The 12,768-nt window shown below is 33.4% G+C and overlaps 1 protein-coding gene across 3 annotated transcripts in view; it reads left to right on the top strand.

Annotated features, from left to right (window-relative positions):
- LOC118200307 (fibroblast growth factor receptor 3-like) overlaps positions 1-12,768 on the top strand; it is a 142,524-nt gene that overhangs the window by 36,099 nt on the left and 93,657 nt on the right. Inside the window, exons 2-3 of one of the 3 annotated variants that reach the window (XM_085809556.1) lie at positions 1,805-1,893; positions 8,998-9,490. The exons of 1 other annotated variant lie outside the window; for it this stretch is intronic. The gene's annotated coding sequence lies outside the window, so the exon portion shown is untranslated. The remainder of the gene's footprint in view (positions 1-1,804; positions 1,894-8,997; positions 9,491-12,768) is intronic. One more of the 3 variants, XM_085809555.1, reaches the window with a different exon arrangement.

Below are 12,768 nucleotides of genomic sequence, written 5' to 3' on the forward strand. Positions count from 1 at the left end.
ATGTCTGCATGCTTACTAAATTGTCGCCGGAGTGTTAAGAATTCGCAGTGTAAACAATGAAATTTCGTACCATAATGTTTTTACATGGCTGAAGAGTGCTCAGCAAAACGTGTGAAAGAATTTAATCTTTCGTCAGTTTCCTAACGTAACTCTGTTATTCAACGTGTCTTCATTTTCATCCTCCTCTTCATCTTTCTACTTGCCCACTGCATGCACGATTATTTCGTCGGCATTTTGAGAGAGCGTGACGAGAACAGAATTGTCTATATCCACTGAAGCCTGCACCTCCTTTTCACTAGCTGTTCTTCAACAAGCAATTAAATCCAAAATGTCGGATATAGGGGCCGGACGTGTTTTTAAACCAAAAAAAATCTTCGTCACACGACTCGTCACCTACGAACATGATTGTAGGCCACAGTTTATATAAACAGCGATGTAAGGTATTAGTTTTTACATCTTTGTCAGGAGTCAAAGTAAATATGGCGCTTTTCAATGTGAATTGTTTCTGAAATTCATAGACACTATCTTCAGAGTTCACACATCAAAGTATATTAAGTGACCGATGACTGCGCAGAAACATAACACAAATGTTTTCTGCAGTTAACGCTTCTGATTATTCACTCATTACATATTTTTTTATCTCATAGAGGTATGAATTTCGGATTTAAATTTAGGCCTTCAAAAGTGCCGTTATTTTAATATTGCTGGTTATGAGGGATGTTATTGCACTTTATTAGACACACAGCTGTTCATCCCATACCGTAACTCTATCGGTCCCTTTCATAAATGGTTATTTTAAAGGTATCATTATACCGATTCTTAAAAGTGAAAATGAAACATAGCTGTGTAGGAAGAAAATTCTGTTTTAAAGAATCTCATTAGTGACTATGTTAAATATATGTAAAAGTAATGAGATGCAAACAGCCACTTTTGTGTTTTAAACTTGCTTGATTTGGTGGTTTTATCATTTCCCATTTCATTCGCTGCTGAAAATCGTGTCGTTTAAAAAACTTCTGTTGACTATTTCCCATTTTACCTTCTGTGGAAAATACTTTGTTAGAGACAGCAATAATATAATTCTGTAGCACAATTTTTCCCCACTAATTTTATACATAAAATAAGTGAAGGCAATAGAGCCATGTTTCGGTAAGACCCGAGAGGATTGAGCTATTTATAGCATTAGCTGCTAAATAACAATAAAAAAGTACTTGTGACTTCTAAGCAGCAATTTGCAATTAATTATAAGAAATATACATGACTAGTAGGACCGCTTAGTTTCACAAGTTGAAGACACATAAGCATTCGGAAAAGGTTCTTTCAGACGATTCCAAAATTTGAACTGTATCCTTAGTGATTTTGTTTAAGTTAATGTATTTTCACTGGATTGTTTTAGAAGACTACATTCTTTGAGTGTTTGTTTAATCAACTATGGCAGAGCTCGCGAGTGATGTCTGCTTCGCGAGCTATAAGGGATCTACTTATAGCTCGCGAGTAGTACATCTAACTATAAGGGAACTTATCTAACTATAAGGGATCCTTCTTGGTTCTACGAAGAATCTGTTCGTATTCGTGTTATACATGAGAAAAGCCATATGTAGCCAGCCCATTTGCGAATATTCGAATACGGATGGAACTGGCAGAGTTCAGCGGTTTACCACTTGGCCAATGGTGGGTATTGTAATCGTTAGAAAGCCATAAGACTGGGTACCTTCTTTTTTTCTGAGAATTATTAAATACTCTAATCTGTTAACCTGTCTAATCTAATTTGTCTAATCTGTTGAATTTGCCACTTTTTTTTATCCAGGGAGTGGAACATGTGGCGAAACAGCTTGTGTTACCCTGCCAAGGTCTAACTCCAGATTTTGGGAAATTTAATGCATTTTAAACCATACAGTGAGTTTAAGTATCTTTTAGTTTTATCAATCTTTAGTTTCCTAGTGGTGTTTTTTTACAGTTATGCCAGGCTGCTACAGGATTTGTGCATCTGGGTTGTTGCTTGTACATGTGACTCAAAACTTCATTTCAGTCATTTGATGAACCATGTAAGACTTCTGTGTAGTTATCTATTCTTAAATCCCTTTGAAAAACCTTCACAATTAATAATTGCCCGGAATCTTTTTTAAAAAAGCTACAGCTTCCAGTCGTTTTAAAATTGTTTTAATATTGTTACACGAAATTATTTAAAAAGAAGGTTTGTTATAAAGTAATTAACGAAACTGAATACTTATTGTCTCAGACAGTGACTTTCTGAGCAGAGGATGAAACGGAAAATTAAAAATTAAAAAGGGATGCTAAAGGATGAAGTAGAACGGTTTTATGAATTAAAAAACAATATCCCGTTTCCCATCCAATTTAACAAAATATGTCAAAAATAAGGTAAATTTAGCATTTGGGATTTTTTTGGTAAACGATTTTCAAGCCAAAGACATATGTGTCCCAGTCGTAGGTAATGTCCCACGCGTAGCGATCGGCTTAAAGTAGCGATAAGCGCACCTATTATACTGGAAAACTTTATTATATGAAATAGCTTTTACATCGTATGGTGCAGGGTAAAGCATCCTTTGCATAACCGAACATTACACATGGGGTAACTCATATTTGTTCTTTTCTCTATGTTCATTTGTATACAACGATCCCAGCGCGTCTTAATTTTCCAACTATTTGAAGATGATCCCCAACATCCAGGAGGTTCTAAGTACTTTTTAACCCAGCAGTAATTTTTCCAACTATTGGAAGATGACCCCCAACATCCAGGAGATTCTAAGTACTTTTTAATCCAGCAGTAATTTTTAAACTTTTAGTGGGACATATATGTCCCGTTTGTCCCCATAGGGTTGAATTTGCCACTTCTTTTATCCAGGGAGTGGAACATGTGGCGAAACAGCTTGTGTTACCCTGCCAAGGTCTAACTCCAGATTTTGGGAAATTTAATGCTTTTTAAACCATACAATGAGTTTAAGTATCTTTGAAAGTTTTTGCCGTTAAATTTCTGATATTCATATTTCTGATTCTGACTTCATATTTTGCAAAGCAATCACTATTTTATCTTTACTCTTTCAAGGCTTAACATTAACTAAAGAATACACTTACAATAACTAAAAGAATTAACTTCCAGATTAGCTTATGCATTTTTCTTCATTGTAACTTAAGAGTTTTCATTATTTTTGAATTATTGTTGCGCATAGCATTATTGCTTACTAATGGTGGTGGATTAATTCTTATTAATGATGGTAGACGCACTTACCTATGGTGGATTAACTTTACCCTTTCTGTGTTAATTACCGCTCTGAATACGCGTATACCGAAATAAATGATATATCCCCGGAATCTTAATCTTATTTTATTTGCTTAAGGTAATCAATATTTTCATTTAATGTACATTTTCTGCTTTTATATTTATTTGATGCCTGATAAAAGTTAAAACTGTTTTGAATAATTTTTGAATAATCTTAAGCATGAAAACTTTTGTTTGGGGTATTAAACTGCTGAACATTCCGATTTGGCAACATTGTTTTTATTTTGATTTCTCCCGACCGAATTCTAACGCGTAAAACAATTTTAGCTGTGTGACATCTCCGACGATCTCGCTTCGGAGGCTTCCTCGTAGATAAGGGGTCGAAATGTTTTTGCTAAAGAAATCGTAGCGTTGCTAGTACAGCTGTTGTTGTTGCTCCAGTTGTACTCCAGATAGCGCTGCGCTCACATTATGACATCATTCCCGCCAGTGGAAAACAATGACTTCTTTTATGGCCAATTCAGTTACAGCAGGGCGTCGAGATCATTTTTTAAATATATAGTTGATGTTCGGGCATCCTTGTAAGTTGCGACGCTTAGCAGAAGAATTAGTATTTTGTTCGGATTCTTGGATTTCCAGCTGATGACGAGCCCTTTTCTTCAATGAGTATGGCCAGTTGCCCTGCCCATATTTCATCTTAAATTTATCTATCGTTTTAAATTTCATTTCTAGTGTGCATTCTAGCTCAACGCTGTGATTTCTATGACCTGTTAGATTTTTAACATTCAAAAACAGAGTACTGTAAATTTACGAATAATTGTTTTTGTTTCATAAGAAAAGAGACACGAATGTTGTTTTTTCTTTCAATATACTTAATTCTTTGTTACATTAAGGGTAAGTGCTTTCTTTCCCATAGAATCTATGGGGAAGAAAGCACTTACCCTTGTAGTAATAGACATACTTATGATGCAGCTTAGGGAGGAAAAAACAAAAGAAAAAAATGGTGATATAACCGAATGAATAAAATTTTATGATAAACTGATTTTTATGAGAAATATTAATAATTATTTTTCCGTATTGCTTTCGGAACTTCGTAATTTCTATTTACCCACTGTATAAATACCTACTACGGCCAAGTCATCCATACGTAATATAATATTACGTACCGATGACTTGGCCGTAGTTGCAGATCTTACTAATATATTACTGCTGTAACTTAGAAAATAAGATGTTGATAACTGCTAGACTAAGTATGCAGATAATTAATAAGTTTCCTCTTTGGATAGTACACAAGTCTAAAACTTATTTTAGCATGGAATGCAATGAAATTTGAAAAGGTCTGATTTTTCGACTTCTTTCTTGTTGTTTAAAATTCTGAAAATTATGTTCAATAAAACTGCGAGTTTTTTAGTTGCTGCAACTGGCTATTCAAGCGTTATTTAGTTTTTTACTCTCTGATACACGATTTATGATCAGAATAAGTAACTGAAAAGTCTTACCATAAATACCATTTCGTGTGGAGGAAGTTTATATAAATCTCCAAGACATAATCTATTCTGTTTTTTTTTTCCCATTTAAATCCAGTCGAACGTAAGACATTGCAATTTTATAGAAAAAAAAAAGAGAAAGCTACTTACATTATTACTATTTCTAAAGGAAGAAGATCCCTTGGCTAAATCTCAAAAAATCACAAACATACAAATTTAAGATTTCGTTACAAAATAGTTTCATTTAAAATATAAATTTCACTTAAAAAGTAAATTTACAGCTTTCTAATTTCATAGCAAGCTGAAAGCATTTCAATACCCTAAGTTCAGTAATAAGGCATTTTTTATAGCTAGCTATATTCAAAATATTTTATTTGTTTGTTGTTGTTTTGTTTAACATTTGGTTACTCACTCTTTATCTCAAGTCTTCATCTTTCCTTAAGATTTTTAATCTTCTTTAAAAGATATTCTTTATCTTAAGATTAGAAACCACTATCGCCATTTGTAGAACTAGTGATGACCAAGTTATACAAAACTCTTATTCGACTGGAAGATCCGATATTCAAGCTGATTAATATGTCAATAAGACAGTGTAAATATGATAGTCTATTGATTGTTGAAAGGGAGTTAAAGTTACTGAGGAACTTAGCCATTACCATTATTGTGAGCGGTCAGCTATTGAATTACCTTCTGGTAGTTGGTAAATATGATAAAAATCTAATTTTTCCCCTTATCAAAGTGGCGAAAAATTACCTGATTTATTTACACTGTATCTTTCTCTTTCAAACAGCATGTATTTTGGAAGCCAGCAAATATTTTGGCACTTGTTTGTTTATTGAACTGGCGATTCACTTATTTATGAATTTCAAGAAATCGACTGAGAGAAATCTAGTGTGATAATTAATATCAGCTGAATTCACAACAGCTGAAGTAGTGATAATAGTTTGTTTTTTAAAACGTTGAAAGAAACTTTAGCAAACTAAGAACTATTTTTGAACTTCATATAGTCACAAAAATTTTCTGTCTGTGGAGCGTCAATTAAGTAATAAGCAGATTTCAAAAATCATATTGATGACTTTGCTTCGTTAAAAGCAAGAAAACGTATCTTATAGAAACACATGAAATTTAAGGTCATATTTCTGTGTAATTTATAATTCTGACTGTATTATCTATAGTTTTTTCCCCTCTTTTATGTGTTTTCTTAGAATAAAAGTGCTGTTTAACTTACTCCTAACATTTACAGTCATATAATTTAAAATTAGTATCTTAAATGTTTTACAAGAAAAAAAAAGGTCACATATTTATTTAATTTTCTATCGTAGCTAGGAGCTCATATTTATCTATATGCCTTAGGTGAAAAAATAAAGGTACAGCTCCGATTATCATTTATAAATACAGAAGATATTTTATAAAGAAGCTACCATCTGAACAGCTGCTTGCTCTAATGACAGACGTAGAGGTATAAGCTTCGAAAGTTACTTCAAAAATGAATAACGAGTCGGTGAAGGATGGTTTATTTTCTGTTTTCACTTCTCAGTTTCTAACCATATATCTAAATGAGTTGGACGCGGGAATAAATCATTGTGCGGTTTGCTGGGATTAACCGTATTTCGTTTCCGAGTGTCAATGTTTCTTGTGGCAGAAAACAGTAAAGCCTTTTTGGAAATCCTTGGAAAGATTTTTGCCGTGTTTGATGAGAGAGTGAATGAACAATCTGGTTGAACTGTACAAGGGGGAAATGAGTATTTCTTCATCCAATTGGATATTTTTGCAATGATTGTGGACTTTTGCTCTAGTGGCCCATTTTTCAAGCTTCTACGTCAGGTTTTAGTAAGAGAGGAAAATTATCAGAAATATTATATTGCTAGAGTAAGACTGAACTGAATTATTTATTTAACAGTAAAGAACACCCACGAGAGCTATCTCCCAACCCAATTCTAATCGAAAGCCCTCCAAATGATACCTGCTGGATAAATAACTTATTAATTACTATGCTAGATTAATTTCCTAATTATGGTAGGACGTGCAAAGGTTTTCGCCGGTGGAAGCATATATATTGTTTACAGGGGGCTTTTAAATCCTGCATACATCCTTACAAGCATATTTTTAGAAAAATACCATAGGCAGGGCCAACCATTTAGCCGAAGCTGAAATACACCAAACTCATTCCAAGAATTAATGGTAGAGATAGAGCTTGATTGCTGCCTGGGATCACAAGCCGGGATTTTGCAGGACAAGTTATGTTATAACTATTCATATTCCATTTTTTTCCCATTCATAGTTGCCAAATGCAGACAAGTTGCATAAATCTTATATCATGCATTCATCAAGGCTACTCTGTTTGGCTGTCGGCTGTTAAAGTCTATGTAAACAAGTAAATGTAGTCTTTTTGACAGTGTTTTTGTGTTCCCAGCATTGAATTCTTGTGTTACTGAAAGTAGTGTTTTACGCCTGTTGCGTGAAATGATTCTTGTAAACAGATACTGGTTGTGTTTATCTCTCGTTGTGTTATTTTTTACAGTTCTTGCAAGCTGTAAGTCATATTGTTTACCTGAATCTTTGCAGTTATGGTGTATTCTTTAAATAGTCACATCTGAAAATGCAAATTTGGCCTCTACCTTCGAAATGCAATGTACTAGTTATTTCCCTTGGAGGAATACGGGCCATTTTAGTGTATAGTGATCATAATTGTAGTACACGCCCGCTATCCGTTTTGTCTTTATAGAATTAATAATAAAATGTTTACTGACACATAGTAGACTGTGAGATCTCAAACATTTCGATTAACTAAGAAAAAACATACAAGGGATTAATATTCGTCTGAAAAATCTTTATACTTAGATATTAACGGACTGAGAATTTTTTAAATTATAAATGTGCTATAACTAAATTTAATCTAAAAATTGTAGTAAAAACGTGTTTAAGATACTTGAACTCTTCAGAAATTCTAACACTTTTGTATCTTAAATAGTATTATGTTCATGGTAATAAAATTTTTTATGAATTATTTAATTTTGTTTGAGACAGGGAAAATTCCCAAGGATTGAAGGAACAAGAAAACACCCCCCCCGCCGAAAAAAAAAAAAAAACTCCAGAAGATTCTTTTTAGAGCAACCAAGTTGTCATATTATTTTCGCATTAATGTAATGCATGAGAAAAGGGTAACGGATCACAAAAATAAATTAGCTTTGTCTGAAGTTTTTAGTTTTTTCTGGACAACTATTAGAAAATATTTCTGGTGTTAGAGCTGGCAAGTTAAAAATATAATTTGGCATGGCAAATATTCAAATAGATGTAATTTGATGGAAAAATATAGTTAAAAATAGGATTTAGAGGCTTTACAAATGTATAATTACAAATTTATGCTATACATGCGGTCGTGGTTCTGTATCTGCGGGTTCAGTACTCATGATTAATACGAACGATGGACCAAGAATAAATAGTTTATTAAATTATAAAATGTGCTGCAGAGAACTGAGAGCAAAATGGTATGCAGGCAGCAAATGTGTCCAGTGCTACCAGTGCTTTTACCATTACATTAATAGTCATCCGCAAATTCTGTAAACCTTCTCTAATCCTTCTACTGTTGATACTATTTATCAGTGAAAAGCTTTAATATTACAGCGTTCTTTCTTGAATTACAATATGTATGCCTTTATATGCTTTCCAAAAAGCGAATTTTCACGGAGGGCATGTGGAAGCTCATTAATGTAAGTTATTTCAAAAATCTTCTCATAATTTTACTTCTGCAACTTGTAATTACTATTATTTTAATTGACGTGTTAGTACTGTCAGTTAGTCACGGCATTTCATTTGCAAGCTCTTCTAGCTGTTTAACTAAGTACGAGTGCTCACTTCATTAAATCAACCCCTGCTATGAGGAAGTGAAACACTATCTTTTGATTAACTTAAATTGGAAATTTGGAAAATAGCATACCTACTGTAGTTTTAAATTTCATATATACCTGTTAATTAGTATACTTGTACGTAAATTTATTAAAATAAAGTTAAGTAAAAATTTAATTTTTGTTAAAATCATGACTCTTCAGGCCATCCCATTTCGTGAGAATGGAAAGGTAAGATGCAAGTCTAAGACCAAATCTCCAGACGTTTTGAAGACTACTTTGATTTTTGAGGTAAGTTAAAGTGTAGTATTATTTAACAGATGTACGTTGATTCTATCTATTTAATCGTACATTATTTCCTCTGATTACATAATACTTCATCCGTATTCTAAAATTATAAATTTTCACTGGAATTTCTTTTTCATTTTAGGTGTTTTCGTGTCCAGTTAAGAATACAAGAGAGAAGATTGTTTTTGTAAAGAAGGATTGGCAATTTAAATATTCAATCGTTTGATGTCTTCTTTTACAAGCCTTGCGAAAAAAACTCATTTATAAGAATTAGAAATTGGCAGAAAGAGAACATTTCCTATAGTGTTATTGTAGAAGATAGTAAGAAAACATGAAAATGAATATTAGACTGATGAAAAACTATTATCAGGTCTCTGAAATCGGAAAAAGATAAGTGTACTTAAAACAGTACATTATTTTATATATGAGACGCAAAAACTGTGGCAAACTGATATCTTTTACTTTAAAATTTCGGTAAAACCAACCATATACATGGAACTGTACACGATAAATACACGCTCTCTGTGTGCAGTGACTCAACGATGTCAGATTCCATCTATTAAAGAAGAAAAATGCTCTTTGCTTGTAAAACTTCTTTTGAAATGCATATCCTTATCTTCTGACGTGTGCTAGTGGTAAGTATTTTCTTTATTTGTTGAATAAAATGTATAGAAAAATAAAAATTCTAGCTCTTTTTCTTATTTTGATTAGCATTGGTAAGGGTTGAACTGTAAAATGTCTCACTTTCAAGACAACTTCGATCAAAAATGCTTACATTCTGATTGTCAGCGATATTCATATATCTTAACGTCAAATAAATGCCTAGTAGAAATGCTGGATAAAAATAAATAAATAAAAATAATTAAAAAAATAGAAGTGGCATTTGATATCTCAGTTTTATTTTCAATATCTGGCTTAATATTTACTACTTTATTCTAAATTAAATATGACCCCAAATTTGTGCAGTTCTCCTCCCCCACCCGCCAGTCCAGAGGTATTATTTGTTAACTTCTTACTTTCAGGCTATCACACTTTCTTGCTTCTGACGTCATTACTACGTCATCACAGCTCCTGGTTTCCATACCTGGTTCCTTCGGCGGTTATGGCTGCCTGAATTCAACATTTTTAGTGTCTGACTTGACTTGGTATTTTTTCTCTGCATATGGAGTGTTTATAGCACTCTGAATTACCACCCTCAGAATGCTAACCATAATTAGTATCAATTACTTCACCTCATTGCTCAAAAGATCGGACAATGTTCTACAGCAGTGGTCGCCAAACTTACGAAGCTTCTAAGCTACTGCACTATTTTTAAATCCTACTGTGAACTACCAACCAAAAGAACTACAATTTTTTTTTTAAATCTCCCATTTCTTTATTTCCAATAAGATTACATTTCTAATAAATATGAAATCAATTTTAACAAAAAGAAACTAAAATTAAATTGTACGTAAAAAAGAAATTGAAGTGTAGTTACTAATAAATAACAAATCTTTTTATCAGACTTATTAACTTTAATGAGAAGGATGGAACTCTTTTGTGTCATCAACAAGTTTTTTAGTGTTGGGAGAGTATGTCGTGGCTGCTATTCGAATACAGTTGTCCAAGTGTTCATCAGTGAGACTGTTTCTGTACTTATTTTTAAATTTCATACTGGAAAAAGAAATCTCACATGGATATGTAGAGCTGAATATTGCCTTCACTTGAGACAAACCTGGACCAAATTGAGTATTTTTCTTTGGAAACAAGTGGCAAAATATTTTTAGAGCTTGAAAAGAGCGATTTTACAGATGTATCACCTTGGAAAATCAGTCAGCTCCAACTCCACTGCAGTATATCTTCTTGAAAATGAAAATGCTCTATAACACAAGTAAAGAATTCTTCAGCATTAATATTTATAAAAGGCGATTCTACAAACAATTAAAATCCTTTTGAAATCTTAGAAGCGTTTTTCTTTTTTTTTAAATTCACTATTTTCTTACTTAACTGATACATTTGCATAACACAGTCAACACACACAATTATCCTTTACCTGGGTAAAGAAGTGATCGGTTTCCCATTCCGAATGAAAGTAATAAGTTGTTTGCTTTTTTCTTGATCGAGCCATCGCTAGAACAGACCTAGCTTGGTACCAATGCGTAAATCAAACTATCCAAGGTTAGCAAATATATACACTCGAAAAACAGCTATGTTTTTCGCACAATCTCACGCTTATACAACCAACTATGAGATGAGGCTGACAATTGCAGTTGCCGCGGGAGAAATAAGCAGTTGTCAGCGTTAGCTCAGTGGAGGAATCAAGGTTAGCAAGCGGAGCTTTACTGCGATCTAGAAAAAATGTCCCCGTAGCTCGCGATCGACGATTTGGCGATCACTGTTCTAGAGCCTGTAACATGAAACCTGCTCATCTAAGTTACTTGATATCGCAGTAAAACTCTGCTACATTGATTCGCTTGCAAAATTATTCTAGTATGAATGCACTAAATTGCAAATCACAATGCATTTCAAATCACTGAGGAAAGGATTTTCCACTAAAACTGTAAATCATTAATGCTTGTTAATGCTTTTATTTCATACTTTGCAGCGTCTAAAAATGGTTTCTACGATGAAACGTTTTATATAATTGCGGTCGTTTTACACTTAATTTAGGAATTCGTTTAGCTCACATAGCATTTAATAGCGTGTAGAGTTTCTTACCCTTATTCTACTAAAGTAAATGTCGAGGAACCTACTGAACTGCTAAGCGACTAATTGCTTCGTTCAAATAACAGAAATCGTAAACTCATTACAGGTTAACTACTCTTTATTTCACTAAAAATATGATGAACAGTCGGCCCCCCTTTTTTTTTTTTTTTTTGCTTACAACAAAGCCTCCATTCGGGCTTGAAATCAATAAGAACTAACTATAATAAATAAGTTAATAATAAGAACTAAGTATAACTAAGAGACTTAGCCATAGCTGACACAAATCTATAGTAGTTGGCCCTTAATTTAAACTAGCCGGCGACTATAAAAAAACACGTAATATACGGCCGAGCGTAACAGCTTCTAACGAGACTTAGTTCGAAGGCAAACGCGCTACTCAGGATTACTTCTCTCCCGAAGTAAGCTTAAATACCACTAATTACTCATTTGCATTCAACGCGATTCTAAAAACTCATTCTGGTTAGGAGTTGTAAGTTGAAACGAGGGATGATAGGAAAGGTTAGCGAAATTAAAATAACTGTTATAAAATTAAAATATACCTTACAAGCGTTAAAATAAAATTTCGCTCGACGTGCAGTCGATCAACGGTGTCAAGTGTGACCTGCTTCGAAGGGGTAGCACGTCATCCCAAAGCGTGTTCTGCCTGGGTCTGAACTACATTTCTTACTGCGGCCTAGTAAGTATCTAGTTTTCTTTGCATTCATCTATGAACGCAAATGGCAAAAAGGCTCAAAAACTCTGTCCTGGGTTACAAGTACAGCTTTGTATTGTAATTGCGCATTTTTAAAATAAGAAATATATGTCAAACATATTATTATTCTTCAGTAAAGGGACACCTATCATTTTAAATCTAAGGATTAATATTCTAAATGATAATTTTCAGATGCACTGAGTGCAGTTTCATGCTTTGAACATTATATTACCTGCATGGGAAAAATATGGGAAACACCATTTGTTATGATGATTTCTAACCCTGTAATCTTATAATTTGTATTTGTAACTGAAAAGTGGTTTTTGAATCCAAAAACTACTTTTTTAGTTTCAAATACGAATTAGGGTTATAAGGTATTTCTTCCGCCTTCTTAGCATGCCTTCTTGGTGTAGTAGTCAGCACGTTCGGGCGTATTCGAGAGGTGCGTGGTTCGAGTCCCGGCGAGGGCATTGCTTCTATCTTCGATTTCCGTGTTTCGAAAAATTCTACAATGTC

This window comes from Stegodyphus dumicola, chromosome X2, assembly GCF_044657685.1.
Source record: "Stegodyphus dumicola isolate Sdum_Otavi_A_Nest chromosome X2, ASM4465768v1".
NCBI lineage: Eukaryota > Metazoa > Arthropoda > Arachnida > Araneae > Eresidae > Stegodyphus > Stegodyphus dumicola.